Below are 17,406 nucleotides of genomic sequence, written 5' to 3'. Positions count from 1 at the left end.
ATGGACTGGTTGGACCTCCTTGCAGTCCAAGGACCTCTCAAGAGTCTTCTCCAACACCACAGTTCAGAAGCATCCATTCTTTGGCACTCAGCTTGCTTCACAGTCCAATTCTCAGATCCATACATGACCACTGGAAAAACCATAGCCTTGACTAGATGGACCTTTGTTGGCAAAGTAATGCCTCTGCTTTTGCATATGCTATCTAGATTGATCATAGCTTTCGTTCCAAGGGGTAAGCGTTTTCCAATTTCATGGCTGCAATCATCATCTGCAGTGATTTCAGAGCCCCCAAAAATAAAGTCTAACATTGTTTCCACTGTTTCCCCATCTATTTGCCATGAAGGGACCAGATGCCTTGATCTTAGTTTTCTGAATGTTGAGCTGTAAGCCAACTTTTTCACTCTCCACTTTCACTTTCATCAAGAGCCTATTTAGTTCCTCTTCACTTTCTGCCATAAGGGTGGTGTCATCTGCATATCTGAGGTGATTGATATTTCTCCCGATAATCTTAATTCCCGCTTGTGCTTCTTCCAGCACAGTGTTTCTCATGATGTACTCTGCATGTAAGTTAAACAAGCAGGGTGACAATATACAGGCTTGATGTACTCCTTTTCCTATTTGGAACCAGTCTGATATTCCATGTCCAGTTCTAACTGTTGCTTCTTCACCTGCATATAGATTTCTCAAGAGGCAGGAGAGATGCTCTGGTATTCCCATCTCTTTCAGAATTTTCCACAGTTTATTGTGATCCACACAGTCACAACTTTGGCATAGTCAATAAAGCAGAAATAGATGTTTTTCTGGAACTCTCTTGCTTTTTCCATGATCCAGTGGATGTTGGCAATTTGATCTCTGGTTCCTCTGCCTTTTCTAAAACCAACTTGAACATCTGCAAGTTCATGGTTAACGTATTGCTGAAGCCTGGCTTGGAGAATTTTGAGCATTACTTTACTAGCGTGTGAGATGAGTGCATTTGTGCAGTAGTTTGAGCATTCTTTGGCGTTGCCTTTCTTTGGGATTGGAATGAAAACTGACCTTTTCCAGTCCTGTGGCCACTGCTGAGTTTCCCAAATTTGCTGGCATATTGAGTGCAGCACTTTCACAGCATCATCTTTCAAGATTTGAAATAGCTCAACTGGAATGCCATCACCTCCACTAGCTTTGTTCATAGTGATGCTTTCTAAGGCCCACTTGACGTCACATTCCAGGATGTCTTGCTCTAGGTGAGAGATCACACCATCGTGATTAGCTTGGTCATGAAGATCTCTTTTGTAGAGTTTTTCTGTGTATTCTTGCCACCTCTTAATATCTTCTGCTTCTGTTAGGTCCATACCATTTCTGCCCTTTATCGAGCCCATCTTTGCACGAAATGTTGCCTTGATATCTCTAATTTTCTTAAAGAGATCTCTAGTCTTTCCCATTCTGTTGTTTTCCTGTATTTCTTTGCATTGATCGCTGAGGAAGGCTTTCTTATCTCTCCTTGCTATTCTTTGGAACTCTGCATCCAGATCCTTATATCTTTCCTTTTCTCCTTTGCTTTCACTTTTCTTCTTTTCACAGCTATTCTAGTCAATTAACAAAATAATATTAAATAATTAAACTACATATTAACAAGCTGCATTTTAACTCTGCTGCTTTTGGTAAGTAATATTTGTCAGTTCATATACAGGTAAACTTTACTGATTCCTACAAGGAGTGTTTTTTGATTATCATTTCTATATTCTGCATAGTGACAGGAGCTGGACTTATGAGTCAGATAAGACATTGATCCTGCCCCAAATAAGTTTATTGCAATGACACACAAATACACAGGATTTTAAGAGACCACTGAAGCTAACAGAGGTCCATCAAGTCAAAGCTGTGATTTTTCTAGCAGTCATGTGTGGGTGTGAGAGTTGGACTTTAAAGAAAGCTGAGCACCAAACAATTGATGCTTTTGAACTGTGCTGCTGGAGAAGACTCTTCTGAGTCCTTTGTACTGCAAGGAGATCAGACAATCAATCCTAAAGGAAATCAGTCCTTAATATTCATTGGACGGACTGATGCTGAATACTTTGGCCACCTGATGCAAAGAATTGACTCATTGGAAAAGATACCGATGCTGGGAAAGATTGAAGGAATGAAGAGAAGGGGACGACAGAGGATGAGATGGTTGGGTGGCATCACTGACTCAATGGACATGAGTTTGAGCATGCTCTGGAAGTTGGTAATGGACAGGAAACATGGCATGCTGCAGTCCATGAGGTCACAGAGTCAGACATGACTGAGCGACTGAACCGACTGAACTGAACTGAAGAGGGATATTTATTGCAAAATGAGCAAGATGTCAGGGACAATTTCCAATGCAGAAAGAAACATTAAATGAGATGTTAAGCAGAGAAATAAGAATTAGTTCTGAAATCAAAATAATTAAGGGATTAAGGGAGCAGAATTAGCAAAAGCACAGAGATATAGATAAAGCAGCTCGATTTATTCACGGGCTGAATATACTGGCTTAAAAAAATTTTCCATCCTCTGAAAAAACTATTTTATAATACAAATCAAGATAAATATATTCTTTTACAGTTGACTCTTAAATGGCACAGCTCCAAACTGCCTATGTTCACTTATATGCAATTTTTTTTCTTCCAGTAATCATTTACTAAGTTACTATATGACCCCAGGCTGCTTTATGAGAATGGAGGACTAAGAAGTCACACCTGGATTTTCAACAGCTTGTGAATCAGTATCCCTTTAACTTCTGCCATTGTGCAAGGGTCAACTATACTTTTATTCAGTGAGTAGAATGTTGAATGCATGTGGAAAAGACTATAGAGCAGGAATGCTGGAAAATTTCCAATGTACAAATGTAACAACATCCCTTAGAAGCACAAAACAGAAACCATCAGTCAGTCCATTGTATTTAGGCAAGAAGACATTTTAGTTTCATATGCTGTATCAGAACTCCTCCATATTTTTCCCACTTCACTCTCAAGATGAATATAACTTGCCCTTGGAACTGACCTTCTGGGTCCAAGACTATCACCTGAGTGGTCACCTCTATGCAGGCAAATGCTTAGATGCTTGAGGCCATAAATGACAGACTCATAGCACCGTGGACCTATCTTCCTTATCATTTTTATAGTTTTACATTTGATGAATCTTTTCATCAATTTCCCCCTCTTCTACTGAATCAGCACTATCCAATAGAATATTTGGAAATAGGTCTGATGTTCAACATTTGCCTTCTCCAATACAGTAACCATTGGCTACATGTGACTATTGAGTACTTAAAATATGTCAAACAATGAATTTTAAATTTGATGTACTTTAGTTACATTTTGAATGGCTTACAAGAATAGTGGCTACAATATTGGGGTGTTCAGAAGAGCACTAGACAGCAATCCTTCTATATTTAATTTGTTCATCATTATAATCCCAGCCCAATATTATTTCTAATGTCTTCATAAAACTTTTTATTCAGTTTCCTTATCTACAAGATGAGAATAATTCCAGTATACACAAAACAAATGAGGATAAAGCAGAAGAGTACTTAAAATGCTATTTGACACAAACGAAGTGATGTGGGCTTCCTGGGTAGCTCAGCTGGTGAAGAATATGCCTGCAATGTAGGAGATCCCAGTTAGATTCCTGGGTCAGGAAGTTCCCCTGGAAAAGGGATAGCTACCCACTCCAGTATTCTTGAGCTTCTCTTGTGGCTCAGATGGTAAAGAATCAGCCTGCAATGTGGGAAATCTGGTTTTGATCCCTGGGTTGGGAAGATCCCATAGAGGAGGGCATGGCAACCCACTCCAGTATTCTTGTGTGGAGAATCCCCATAGGCAGAGGGAGCCTGGTGAGCTACAGTCCATGGGGCAGCAAAGAGTTAGACAAAACTGAGTGACTAAGGACAGCACAAGCACAGCACGGGTGCTATATGATTGTTTGCTATATATAATGCATGAAGTACTATTGTAGACATATTTAAAAGTATACAGTTTGCATCTCTGAGTTTTTCTCTTAACACCTACTATGGTGTGCTGCATGTCTGTGAATTAATACATTATTGACTGCTTTAAATATATGTAATATAAAAAACATAATTATTTTATGAATAAACTGAACTACAACTTACTATCCTGATAAGGTTGGGAAAATTAACTAATCTTACTGTGCCTCAGCTTCTTTATTTTTTAAGTATTCCATATGTATTAGGTTTAATCATATCAAATTGCTACCTGATTCAACCTAATATTCAGGACTTCCCTGGTGGCTCTTATGGTAAAGAATCTGCCTGCGATGCAGGAGACCTGGGTTCAATCCCTGGGTCAGAAAGATCCCCTGGAGAAGGGAATGGCTACCCATTCCAGTGTTCTTGCCTGGAGAATCACTTGGACAGAGGAATCTGTCAGGCTACAGTCCATGGGGTCACAAATAGTTGGAAATGACTTAACAACTAATGCTTCACTTTTCAACCTAATATCATCTTCCACGCTGAGCTATAGTGAGAATCGAATGAGTTAACAAATATAACAAGATTAATATTAGATGTAGTGCATAGGAAATGTTCAGTAAATCCTGGCTATAAATAATTGATTTATGTACATAAAAATAAAATGTTTGAAAACTATATACAGTGGCTACAACTAACAAAATTGACACATTGCCTACTGTGCTAATGAGGTGTTTACTACTAATAATTAGATACAATTAAACATTCCCCAAACCTCAAATAAACATAAAAAGATTGAAATCATGATTTCAAATATTTCAGAAATTATATTCATATAGGAAGTTGTTTCCAAAGACCATCTAGAGCAATGTCTGCAGGCTTTAATTCAGCACTTAAACTAATGACTGTCTACTGTCTCAACACTTAGAGTATTACACACGAGAGCTAATGATATTATCAACAAAGAACAAAAAAAGCAAATTTTAATTGCTCCTATACTCCAGTAGCTCATCCCTCATGAAAGGAAATCTTAAGGGAGTTTCCAATAGCTTCCAACATGTTTTTGATATTATTAATAACTCATATATTGAAACCTTAAATAAAAGCATGTCACTTTGACAAGCGTCTCTGGTAGCATTATGAGGAAGCTACAATAAGGAGTCATGACACTTGATTCATAGTATCTCTAAAAACAATGCTAATCAAGATCTGAATTTGAACACTGAGTGAAAGACAGCATAGGAATTTCTATCTTGAAGAGTCCCTACCATCATCATCAAGATTTCCCTAGAGAGTACTTGCTGCAAAGCAGACATACAACCCAGCCTAAGGTTTCTAAGTAAAGGGGGAGTATCTGAACTTCATCTGTTCCAGAATTTTTTAATCTCAGAAAAATCAAGATTGCCAGGAGAAATATCAATAACCTCAGATATCCAGATGACACCACCCTTATGGCAGAAAGTGAAGAGGAACTAAAAAGCCTCTTGATGAAAGTGAAAGAGGAGAGTGGAAAGGCTGGCTTAAAGCTCAACATTCAGAAAACTAAGATCATGGCATCTGGTCCCATCACTTCATGGCAAATAGATGGGGAAACAGTGGAAACAGTGTCAGACTTTATTTTGGGGGGGGTCCAAAATCACTGCACATGATGATTGCAGTCATGAAATTGGAAAACGCTTACTCCTTGGAAAGAAAGCTATGACCAACCTAGATAGCATATTCAAAATCAGAGACATTACTTTGCCAACAAAGGTTCGTCTAGTCAAGGCTATGGTTTTTCCTGTGGTCATGTATGGATGTGAGAGGTGGACTGTGAAGAAGGCTGAGCGCTAAAGAATTGATGCTTTTGAACTGTGGTGTTGGAGAAGACTCTTGAGATTCCCTTGGACTTCAAAGGGATCCAACCAGTCCATTCTAAAGGAGATCAGTCCTGGGTGCTCATTGGAAGGAATGATGTTAAAGCTGAAACTCCAATACTTTGGCCACCTGATGGGAAGAGTTGACTCATTGGAAAAGAGTCTGATGCTGGGAGGGATTGGGGGCAGGAGGAGAAGGGGACGACAGAGGATGAGATGGCTGGATGGCATCACCGACTTGATGGACATGAGTTCGAGTGATCTCTGGGAGTTGGTGATGGACAAGGAGGCCTGGGGTGGTGGGAATCATGGGGTCACAAAGAGTCGGACACGACTGAGCGACTGAACTGCACTGACTGAACAACTTCACACACAATTACAGAGACTTCCTAAAAATGATTGCTACCTAAAAATGGTTACTCACTTCTCAATGTAAACCTCTGAATGCAGAAAACTATCTTTTTCATAATTCAGCCCTTATTATACTCAGACCCATTTAATGGTTAGACAGTCTTGCTATTGAAACACGTTTTGTATAGGCTGTGGTCCTATCCTTTGAGGTAACATATAATAAATCTAATTCCAATTCATGTTATTAGTTGTGTAGGTACTTGGAGTAAAGTATTTTGATCCAAATATTGTTGTCTTGGATAATTATAATTTGAAATTCACCATCGTAAATTGTAGCCCCCAGAACTAAGCACAATTCACCAGATGTATTTTTTTCTTGTGTGATTATCACTCCCTTAATTTTGGATGTTATGTTCTTTTTAATGAAATCATTGGCAGTTTGATGTGTTTTCTCTTGATCCAGATGTGTTGAACACAGATTCGTTAGGCCAGTGCTTCCCAATTGTGAAGGTTTTTTTGAAGACCTGACTTATTCCTACTTATATCCTTCCAGCTTCAGCTTTCTTTTGGAAGCTTTCACTGACCCCTACTCTGGGTTAGCAGGATAGCCACCATGTCCTGAAGGATCTGTTCAATCATTTATCACATTGTCTAGTCTGCCCCCTCTACTCTCTCTAGACTGCAAAACTCTGAAGAGTAGGGATTCTATCTTATTCATCTCTCTATCCTAAGTGTCCACAGAAAACTGTACTTACAGACTGTTAAATTCTTTATAATATCAAAGGCTATCAGATCCACAGGCTAATAGTATCTTCTAGAATCATTATCATCATAAAAGTGTCTGTTAGTCTTCTCTATGTTAATGTCTTCTACAAATTTCATAATGATTTCTTTTATGGTATCATCAGAGTTATTAGCATAATATTTTTTCAGTACAAGTCTAGGTATACAGTACCATGGAATAATTGTCAAAATAATATCTCAAAGTGTAAGTTCCACTTTTTTAAAAAAGTAAATTTCTATTTAAAAAGGTGAACAGTTTTACCTTCCATTATCACTAAACTCTACAAAAGTAGCTTTTTAAAAAATCACAATTTTGCAGTGTCCTGCTAGCTAAAGACTAAGAGGAACTTACTCAGAAATGATGATCTTCATATTCATAACTGAAATTTCTGTCTATGGATGAAAAGTGTCAATAACAAGAGGGTGGCAGAAAATAAATGTTAGTATTATGATTATAAATTTTTCTAGCTCTTATGCTCTTTGCATCTAGGATATGTTTTATGCATGTTTTGATTTTGAGATAGTATTTCCAGAAGATATCAGTATTAGCACAAGTCCTTAATTACCACTTTTTTTTCTTATGGCTATGTCAATTTCCTTTTTTTATCTGTACTCTTAGGAAATCATTATCCACATTGATATTGAAAAACCAGTCATGGCTAACAAATCACTTAAGTCTCTGAATTTATTAATGGCATCTTCATCAATATAATAGGAATAACACACTCATAAGATTTCTGGCTGGTTTTAGAAAAGGCAGAGGAACCAGAGATCAAATTGCCAACATCCACTGGATCATGGAAAAAGCAAGAGAGTTCCAGAAAAACATATATTTCTGCTTTATTGACTATGCCAAAGCCTTTGACTGTGTGGATCACAATAAACTGTGGAAAATTCTGAAAGAGATGGGAATACCAGACCACCTGTCCTGCCTCTTGAGAAACCTATATGCAGGTCAGGAAGCAACAGTTAGAACTGGACATGGAACAACAGACTGTTTCCAAATAGGAAAAGGAGGATGTCAAGGCTGTATATTGTCACCCTGCTTATTTAACTTCTATGCAGAGTACATCATGAGAAACTCTGGGCTGGAAGAAACACAAGCTGAAATCAAGATTGCCAGGAGAAATATCAATAACCTCATATATGCAGATGACACGTCCTTATGGCAGAAAGTGAAGAGGAACTAAATAGGCTCTTGATGAAAGTGAAAGTGGAGAGTGAAAAAGTTGGCTTAAAGCTCAACATTCAGAAAACGAAGATCATGGCATCTGGTCCCATCACTTCATGGGAAATAGATGGGGAAATAGTGGAAACAGTGTCAGACTTTATTTTTGGGGGCTCCAAAATCACTGCAGATGGTGACTGCAGCCATGAAATTAAAAGACGCTTACTCCTTGGAAGGAAAGTTATGACCAACCTAGATAGCATATTCAAAAGCAGATACATTACTTTGCCAACAAAGGTTCGTCTAGTCAAGGCTATGGTTTTTGCTATGGTCATGTATGGATGTGAGAGTTGGACTGTGAAGAAGGCTGAGCGCCGAAGAATTGATACTTTTGAACTGTAATGTTGCAGAAGACTCTTGAGATTCCCTTGGACTGCAAGGAGATCCGACCAGTTCATTCTGAAGGAGATCAGCCCTGGGATTTCTTTGGAAGGAATGATGCTAAAGCTGAAACTCCAGTCCTTTGGCCACCTCATGCGAAGAGTTGACTCATTGGAAAAGACTCTGATGCTGGGAGGGATTGGGAGCAGGAGGAGAAGGGGACGACAGAGGATGATATGGCTGGATGGCATCACTGACTCGATGGACGTGAGTCTGAGTGAACTCCGGGAGTTGGTGATGGACAGGGAGGCCTGGCGTGCTGCGATTCATGCTGTCACAAAGAGTCTGACACGACTGAGCGACTAAACTGAGCTGAACTGAACTGAAGATATCTGGGACACCATTTTTAAAAGGCCTTGCACAACACATAGTTTGCACTGAATAAATCGTAATCAGCTTTGATATACCGATAACCTCTGATGATATATTTTGAGTCTCTTTCTTTTGAAGTCATCACACTATGCTGTGCATGGAATCATCAGCCTTCTTCCCCCATATCCCAGAGATCAGATCAGATCAGTCGCTCAGTCGTGTCCGACTCTTTGCGACCCCTTGAATCACAGCACGCCAGGCCTCCCTGTCCATCACCAACTCCAGGAGTTCACTCAGACTCACGTCCATCGAGTCAGTGATGCCATCCAGCCATCTCATCCTCTGCCGTCCCCTTCTCCTCCTGCCCCCAATCCCTCCCAGCATCAGAGTCTTTTCCAATGAGTCTACTCTTCGCATGAGGTGGCCAAAGTACTGGAGTTTCAGCTTTAGCATCATTCCTTCCAAAGAAATCCCAGGGCTGATCTCCTTCAGAATGGACTGGGAGATAGAAAGATGCAAATATTCTTTCAGCTTTGGTCTCTTGTGTCTATGGGGGAGTTTTGGTTTGAAGGTGAGTACAAAGACACCAAGACCACACCCATACTATTGTTATAGCCTAAGGATCATGCAAGATTGACATTCTGCAGCCCTGGTTTCCCAGAACCTAAGCTCAGGACCATAACAGGTCATACAATGTACTTAGCACATGATTAATATTTCATAAGATATTTTAGGATGAATGAATTTAGGCTTTAGTATTTCACACTTCTGAATTCTCCTCATTATTTTTGAAAAGGTGACCATAGTGAAGGTATTCACTCTAAAGGATCTAAAGTTATTTATACACTACTGTCAGTACCTTATATTAATTTTTCCACTTACTTTAATTACTGTGAATGGTTGCTCTGATATGACAAAGAGATAGAAAGGCAGATATGAGTAGCTAAAAGAGGAGATGGAAAGTGAGACAGAAAGGTTTATTTTGTATGCTTGATCATGTACTTATTATATTCTGAACTTTTAGAAAATATCCAAACATTATATTAGTTATCCAGCATGTAAAATAGGCATACTAGTATTTGCTCTGTAGAAGAGTTGAGAGTAATGAAAACAAATCATGAAAAGTTCTTATAATAAAGTTAACAGAAAATTTCTTTGGCTGTCTAGGGACTGCGCAATACTGAGACCCACTAGGAGAGTTCTTTGGTTTGATAACATAGAACAGACAAAGGAACATTCTATCTTATATTTATTAATATTTACATATTCTATGTTACTGAGATGCACTTTGACCACTAACATAGATCAGGACCAGACAGAGAACTGGAGCTATCTGCTTGAAAAATCTGGTTTTTATATTACACATCATTGTGCTATAAGACAATAAATATCCACTCCAATTCTTCGATTCTTCCATAAATTCCCAGAGGAAAATGGCAGCAGGAAATCACTCCTCAGTGACTGAGTTCATCCTTGCTGGGCTAACAGAGCATCCAGGACTCCAGCTGCCCCTTTTCCTCCTCTTCCTAGGAATCTATGTGGTCACGGTGATGGGGAACCTGGGCATGATCACACTGATTGGGCTCAGTTCTCACCTGCACACCCCCATGTACTATTTCCTCTGCAGCTTGTCCTTCATTGACCTCTGTCAGTTCACTGTCATTACCCTCAAAATGCTGGTGAGTTTTGTGACAGAGAGGAATACTATCTCCTACCCAGCATGTATGAGTCAATTCTTCTTTTTTTTAATTTAAATTTATTAATTTTAATTGGAAGCTAATTACTTTACGATATTGTATTGGTGCTGCCACACATCAACATGAATTCACCACGGGCGTACACATGTTCCCCATCCTGAACCCCCCTCCCACCTCCCTCCCCGTACCATCCCTCCGGGTAATCCCAGTGCACCAAACCCAAGGATCCTGTATCAAACCTGGACTGATGATTTGTTTCTTAAATGATATTATACATGTTTCCATGCCATTCCCCCAAATCATCCCACCCTCTCCCTCTCCCAGTCCAAAAGACTGTTCTATACATCTGTGTCTCTTTTGCTGTCTCGCATACAGGGTTATCGTTACCATTGTTCTAAATTCCATATATATGCATTAGTATACTGCATTGGTATACTAACCAATTGATGAATTGATGCTTTTGAACTGTGGTGTTGGAGAAGACTCTTGAGAGTCACTTGGACTGCAAGGAGATCCAACCAGTCCATTCTGAAGGAGATCAGCCCTGGGATTTCTTTGGAAGGAATGATGCTAAAGCTGAAACGCAGTACTTTGGCCACCTCATGCAAAGAGTTGATTCATTGGAAAAACCCTGATGCTGGGAGGGATTGGGGGCAGGAGGAGAAGGGGACGACAGAAGATGAGATGGCTGGATGGCATCACTGACTCAATGGACGTGAGTCTCAGTGAACTCCGGGAGTTGGTGATGGACAGGGAGGCCTGGCGTGCTGCGATTCATGGGGTTGCAAAGAGTCGGACACAACTGAGCGACTGATCTGATCTGATACTGCATTGGTGTTTTTCTTTCTGGTTTACTTCACTCTGTATAATAGGCTCCAGTTTCATCCACCTCATTAGAACTGATTCAAATGTATTCTTTTTAATGGCTGAGTAATACTCCATTGTGCATATGTACCACAGCTTTCTTATCCATTCATCTGCTGATGGACATCTAGGTTGCTTCCATGTCCTGGCTATTATAAACAATGCTGTGATGAACATTGAGGTACATGTGTTTCTTTCATTTCTGGTTTCCTCAGTGTGTATGCCCAGCAGTCAGATTGCTGGGTTATAAGACAGTTCTATTTCCAGTTTTTTAAGGAATCTCCACAGTGTTGTCCATAGTGGCTGTACTAGTTTGCATTCCCACCAACAGTGTAAGAGGGTTCCCTTTTATCCACACCCTCTCCAGCATTTATTGCTTGTAGACTTTTGAACAGCAGCCATTCTGACTGGAGTGAAATGGTACCTTATTGCGTTTTTGATTTTAATTTCTGTGATAATGAGGGATGTTGAGCATCTCTTCATGTGTCTGTTAGCCATCTGTATGTCTTCTTTGGAGAAATGTCTATTTAGGTCTTTGGCACATTTTTTGATTGGGTCATTTATTTTTCTGGATTTGAGCTTCAGGTGTTGCTTGTATATTTTTGAGATTAGTTGTTTGTCAGTTGCTTCATTTGCTATTTTTTCCCCCCATTCTGAAAGCTGTCTTTTCACCTTGCTTATAGTTTCCTTTGTTGTGCAGAAGCTTTTAAGTTTAATTAGGTCCCATTTGTTTATTTTTCCTTTTATTTCCAATAATTCTGGGAGGTGGGTCATAGAGGATCCTGCTGTGATGTATGTCGAAGTGTTTTGCCTATGTTCTCCGCTAAGAGTTTTATAGTTTCTGGTCTTACGTTTAAATCTTTAATCCATTTTGAGTTTACTTTGTGTATGGTGTTAGAAAGTGTTCTAATTTCATTCTTTTACAAGTGATTGACCAGATTTCCCAGCACCACTTGTTAAAGAGATTGTCTTTTCTCCATTGTATATTCTTGCCTCGTTTGTCAAAGATAAGGTGTCCATAGGTGCGTGGATTTATCTCTGGGCTTTCTATTTTGTTCCATTGATCTATATTTCTGTCTTTGTGCCAGTACCATACTGTCTTGATGACTGTGGCTTTGTAGTAGAGCCTGAAGTCAGGTAGGTTGATTCTTCCAGTTCCATTCTTCTTTCTCAAGATTGCTTTGGCTATACGAGGTTTTTTGTATTTCCATACAAATTGTGAAATTATTTGTTCTAGCTCTGTGAAAAATACTGTTGGTAGTTGGATAGAGATTGCATTAAATCTATAGATTGCTTTGGGTAGTATGCTCATTTTTACTATATTGATTCTTCCAATCCAGAACATGGTATATTTCTCCATCTGTTAGTGGTGTCCTCTTTGATTTCTTTCACCAGTGTTTTATAGTTTTCTATATAGAGGTATTTAGTTTCTTTTTTATTTTATTTTATTTTTTAACTTTACAGTATTGTATTGGTTTTGCCATATATCAACATGAATCCGCCACAGGTATACACGTGTTCCCCATCCTGAACCCTCCTCCCTCCCTGTACCATCCCTCTGGGTCGTCCCAGTGCACCAGTCCCAATTCTTTAGGTAGATATATTCCTAAGTATTTTATTCTTTTCTTTGCAATGGTGAATGGAATTGTTTCCTTAATTTCTCTTTCTATTTTCTCATTATTAGTGTATAGAAATGCAAGGGATTTCTATGTGTTGATTTTATATCCTGCAACTTTACTATATTCATTGATTAGCTCTAGTAATTTTCTGGTGGAGTCTTTAGGGTTTTCTATGTAGAGGATCATGTCATCGGCAAACAGTGAGAGTTTTTCTTCTTCTTTTCCAATTTGGATTCCTTTTATTTCTTTTTCTGCTCTGATTGCTGTGGCCAAAACTTCCAAAACTATGTTGAATAGTAGTGGTGAAAGTGGACACCCTTGTCTTGTTCCTGACTTTAGGGGAAATGCTTTCAATTTTTCACCATTGAAGATAATGTTTGCTGAGGGTTTGTCATATATAGCTTTTATTATGTTGAGGTATGTTCCTTCTATGGCTCCTTTCAACATAAATGGATGTTGAATTTTGTCAAAAGCTTTCTCTGCATCTATTGAGATAATCATATGGCTTTTATTTTTCAATTTGTTAATGTGGTGTATTACATTGATTGATTTCTGGATATTGAAGAATCCTTGCATCCCTGAGATAAAGCCCACTTGGTCATGATGTATGATCTTTCTAATATGTTGTTGGATTCTGATTGCTAGAATTTTGTTAAGGATTTTTGCATCTATGTTCATCAGTGATATTGGCCTGTAGTTTTCTTTCTTTGTTCCATCTTTGTCAGGTTGTTGTATTAGGGTGATGGTGGCCTCATAGAATGAGTTTGGAAGTTTACCTTCCTCTGCAATTTTCTGGAAGAGTTTGAGTAGGATAGGTGTTAGCTCTTCTCTAAATTTTTGGTAGAATTCAGCTGTGAAGCCGTCTGGACCTGGGCTTTTGTTTGCTGGAAGATTTCTAATTACAGTTTCAATTTCCATGCTTGTGATAGGTCTGTTAAGATTTTCTATTTCTTCCTGGTCCAGTTTTAGAAAGTTGTACTTTTCTAAGAATTTGTCCATTTCTTCCACGTTGTCCATTTTATTGGCATATAATTGCTGATAGTAGTCTCTTATGATCCTTTGTATTTCTGTGTTGTCTGTCATGATCTCTCCGTTTTCATTTCTAATTTTATTGATTTGATTTTTCTCCCTTTGTTTCTTGATGAGTCTGGCTAATCGTTTGTCAATTTTATTTATCCTTTCAAAGAACCAGCTTTTGGCTTTGTTGAATTTTGCTATGGTCTCTTTTGTTTCTTTTGCATTTATTTCTGCCCTAATTTTTAAGATTTCTTTCCTTCTATTAACCGTGGGGTTCTTCATTTCTTCCTTTTCTAGTTGCTTTAGGTGTAGAGTTAGGTTATTTATTTGACTTTTTTCTTGTTTCTTGAGGTATGCCTGTATTGCTATGAACTTTCCCCTTAGCACTGCTTTTACAGTATCCAAAAGAAAACAGGAGTAACAATACTCATATCAGATAAAATAGACTTTAAACAAAGGCTGTGAAAACAGACAAAGAAGGACACTACATAATGATCAAATGATCAATCCAAGAAGAAGATATAACAGTTATAAATATATATCCACCCAACATAGGAGCACCACAATATGTAGGACAAATGCTAACAAGTATGAAAGGGGAAATTAACAATAACACAATAATAGTGGGAGACTTTAATACCCCACTCACACCTATGGATAGATCAACTAAACAGAAAATTAACAAGGAAACACAAACTTTAAATGAAACAATAGACCAGCTAGACCTAATTGATGTCTATAGGACATTCCACCACAAAATAATGAATTTCACCTTTTTTCTCAAGTGCACATGGAAACTTCTCCAGGGTAGATCACATCCTGGGCCATAAATCTAGACTTGGTAAATTCAAAAAAAAAAATGAAATTATTCCAAGCATCTTTTCTGACCACAATGCAGTAAGATTAGCATCAATGCTTCTTCCTTGTTTTTGTTATATCAAAAAGTCATATGTTGGTTGTAATGGCATATGATCGCTATGTTGCCATCTGTAACCCCTTGCTTTACAATGTCACCATGTCTTATCAGCTCTGTTCTTGCATGGTAGTTGGGGTTTATATCATGGGCTTGACTGGTGCCACAGCTCACACAGGCTGCATGCTAAGAGTGCTTTTCTGCAAGGCTGATGTGATCAACCATTACCTCTGTGATCTTTTTCCCCTACTGGAGCTCTCCTGTTCCACTACTTACATCAATGAGGTAGTTGTTTTGTGTTTCAGTGCATTTGATATCCTCACTCCAATCCTGACCATCCTCAGCTCCTACATCTTCATCATCTCCAGCATCCTCCACATTCGTCCCACAGAGGGCAGGTCCAAAGCCTTCAGCACATGCAGCTCCCACATCTCAGCTGTCACTATTTTCTATGGATCTGCAGCATTCATGCACCTGCAGCCATCATCAGTCAGCTCCATGGAACAAGGGAAAGTGTCTTCTGTATTTTATACCATTATTGTGCCCATGCTGAATCCTCTGATCTACAGCCTAAGGAATAACTATATCTAAATTGCCTTTAATAAAGTCCTTGAAAAAATAAGTTTCCTGTGAAAAAGAGTATTTTGCCTTGGAAGAAATTTATGATTTCCTGAGAAAGTTTGGTAAGAAAATAGTCCAGACACAGGAATGTATGTCCATAATTAATAAGATCATTGCTACTATTAAAACTTGATTATTTGGGATGGAAGTGGCAGGGAGAGGACTTGACTCATAGTGTTATCATACGGAGAACAGCGCGTTTGAGGATGTGCCAGAGTCCACATGTCCATAAAATTCTGTATTACCTCTAAACATTAAAACAATATCCAAAGGCCTTCATGTGGATTATTATATGCATGGAATATGGAACTTTTTTAGTCAAGACTTATTCATCTTTTAAAAATTATTTTTTTAAGTTTAAATTTTTATTTTTTGGATGCAACATGTGACTTTCAGGATCTTAGTTCCCCCAACCAAGAACTAAACTCAGGTCCACTGCTGTGATAGTGCTGAGTCCTAATCACTGGACAGCCAGGGAAATTCCAAAATTTATTTATCTTAATTCAAGGAATAAATCCTTCTGATACGTATCTTCTGACTTTCTCAATATCGTGTATCCCTGCTGCTGTTTACTAATAAGACAAATATCTCCAAAAATGAGATCTCTAAATTAAACAACATTTAACAATTTACAATCTATAAAACTCAATCTTTAATTCTTAGTTTGTGCACAAAATGTGTTAGGAAGTACAAAGGCATATGCTGGGTGATAAGACATAATTTCTATGTCATAGGACACACATATGGTCCACACTATTGTGGAAGAGATTTACAGCTATAAATGGCCCTGAAGAATTATGTGTATTTTGACTTATGTCTTTGTGCAGCTTTCCTTACTCCACATTTCTGAGATAATTCTATCACCTCCTTTTCCCTGATAATGCTGTACTTATTTTCTCTTGTCTCTAAAAAATATATCTTTTTATTGCCATTCACATTATAGAATCTTAGATTTAGAAGTGATATTGTTTTATTATTATAACCATATGGATAGTTCATTCACATAGGCATTTAAAATTGAAAAATTATTTTCTGTTTAATGGTAAGTGCCCATCTTATCCCCAAAGTATCTGATAGAAAAGAAACTGAGTTATTTTGAAGAGGAAAAAGGTATATGTAAACAATAAATACCCTCTTTACCCTTCGACTCAGCATGAGATGTTATACGTGGTAAAAATCCCTGGTGGCTCAGATGGTAAAGAGTCTGCCTGCCAATGCAGGAGACACGGATTCACTCCTTGGACCTGGAAGATCCCCTGGAGGTGGAAATGGCAACCCACTCTAGGATTCTTGCCTGGAAAAGTCCATGGACAGAGAAGCAAAGCGGGCTACAGTCCTTGGAGTCACAAAGACTCAGGCACAACTGAGTGACTAATACTTTCACTTTTCTTTTCAAACTGTATTTTAAACATCATGTGTCTCATCTAAAAATTCTAAGGTAGTGTTTTCTTGGAAGTCAGCTTGCCCTCAGACGTGTAATAGTAACACTTCTGTGAGAGAGTGTTTTATCTTACCTCATAAAACCTAAATTCATAATGTGCAAGGCAATCTTATGCCTCTCTGAGAATTAGAGGAAAACTCCCTCTTGACTTTCTATATACCAATCATTCCTCAAGTTCATACTCCACTTTTTGATCCTATAAAAACTCTCTGTATACATGTGTATCTATCCATATGTGTACATATGTGCATGTATATATGTCTATGTTTATGTGTAACTAATATGAATTTTATACATTATAAACCAATCTCCATTTTTGTTGCTAGGATATGTTTTATAAGGCTTATGTGTGTAATAATTATTTTATTACTCTATGCATTAAACAAGCAATA

General features: G+C 38.3%; 1 pseudogene; it reads left to right on the top strand.

The window, feature by feature from the left end:
* Nucleotides 1-10,272: 10,272 nt before the first annotated feature.
* On the top strand, nt 10,273-15,585 carry LOC129653734 (putative olfactory receptor 8G2; annotated as a pseudogene).
* Nucleotides 15,586-17,406: the final 1,821 nt, after the last annotated feature.

This window comes from Bubalus kerabau, chromosome 5 (assembly GCF_029407905.1).
Source record: "Bubalus kerabau isolate K-KA32 ecotype Philippines breed swamp buffalo chromosome 5, PCC_UOA_SB_1v2, whole genome shotgun sequence".
NCBI classification, from domain to species: Eukaryota; Metazoa; Chordata; class Mammalia; order Artiodactyla; family Bovidae; genus Bubalus; species Bubalus kerabau.
Note: the sequence above shows the minus strand (reverse complement) of the source record. Positions and strands in the feature narration are given on the sequence as shown.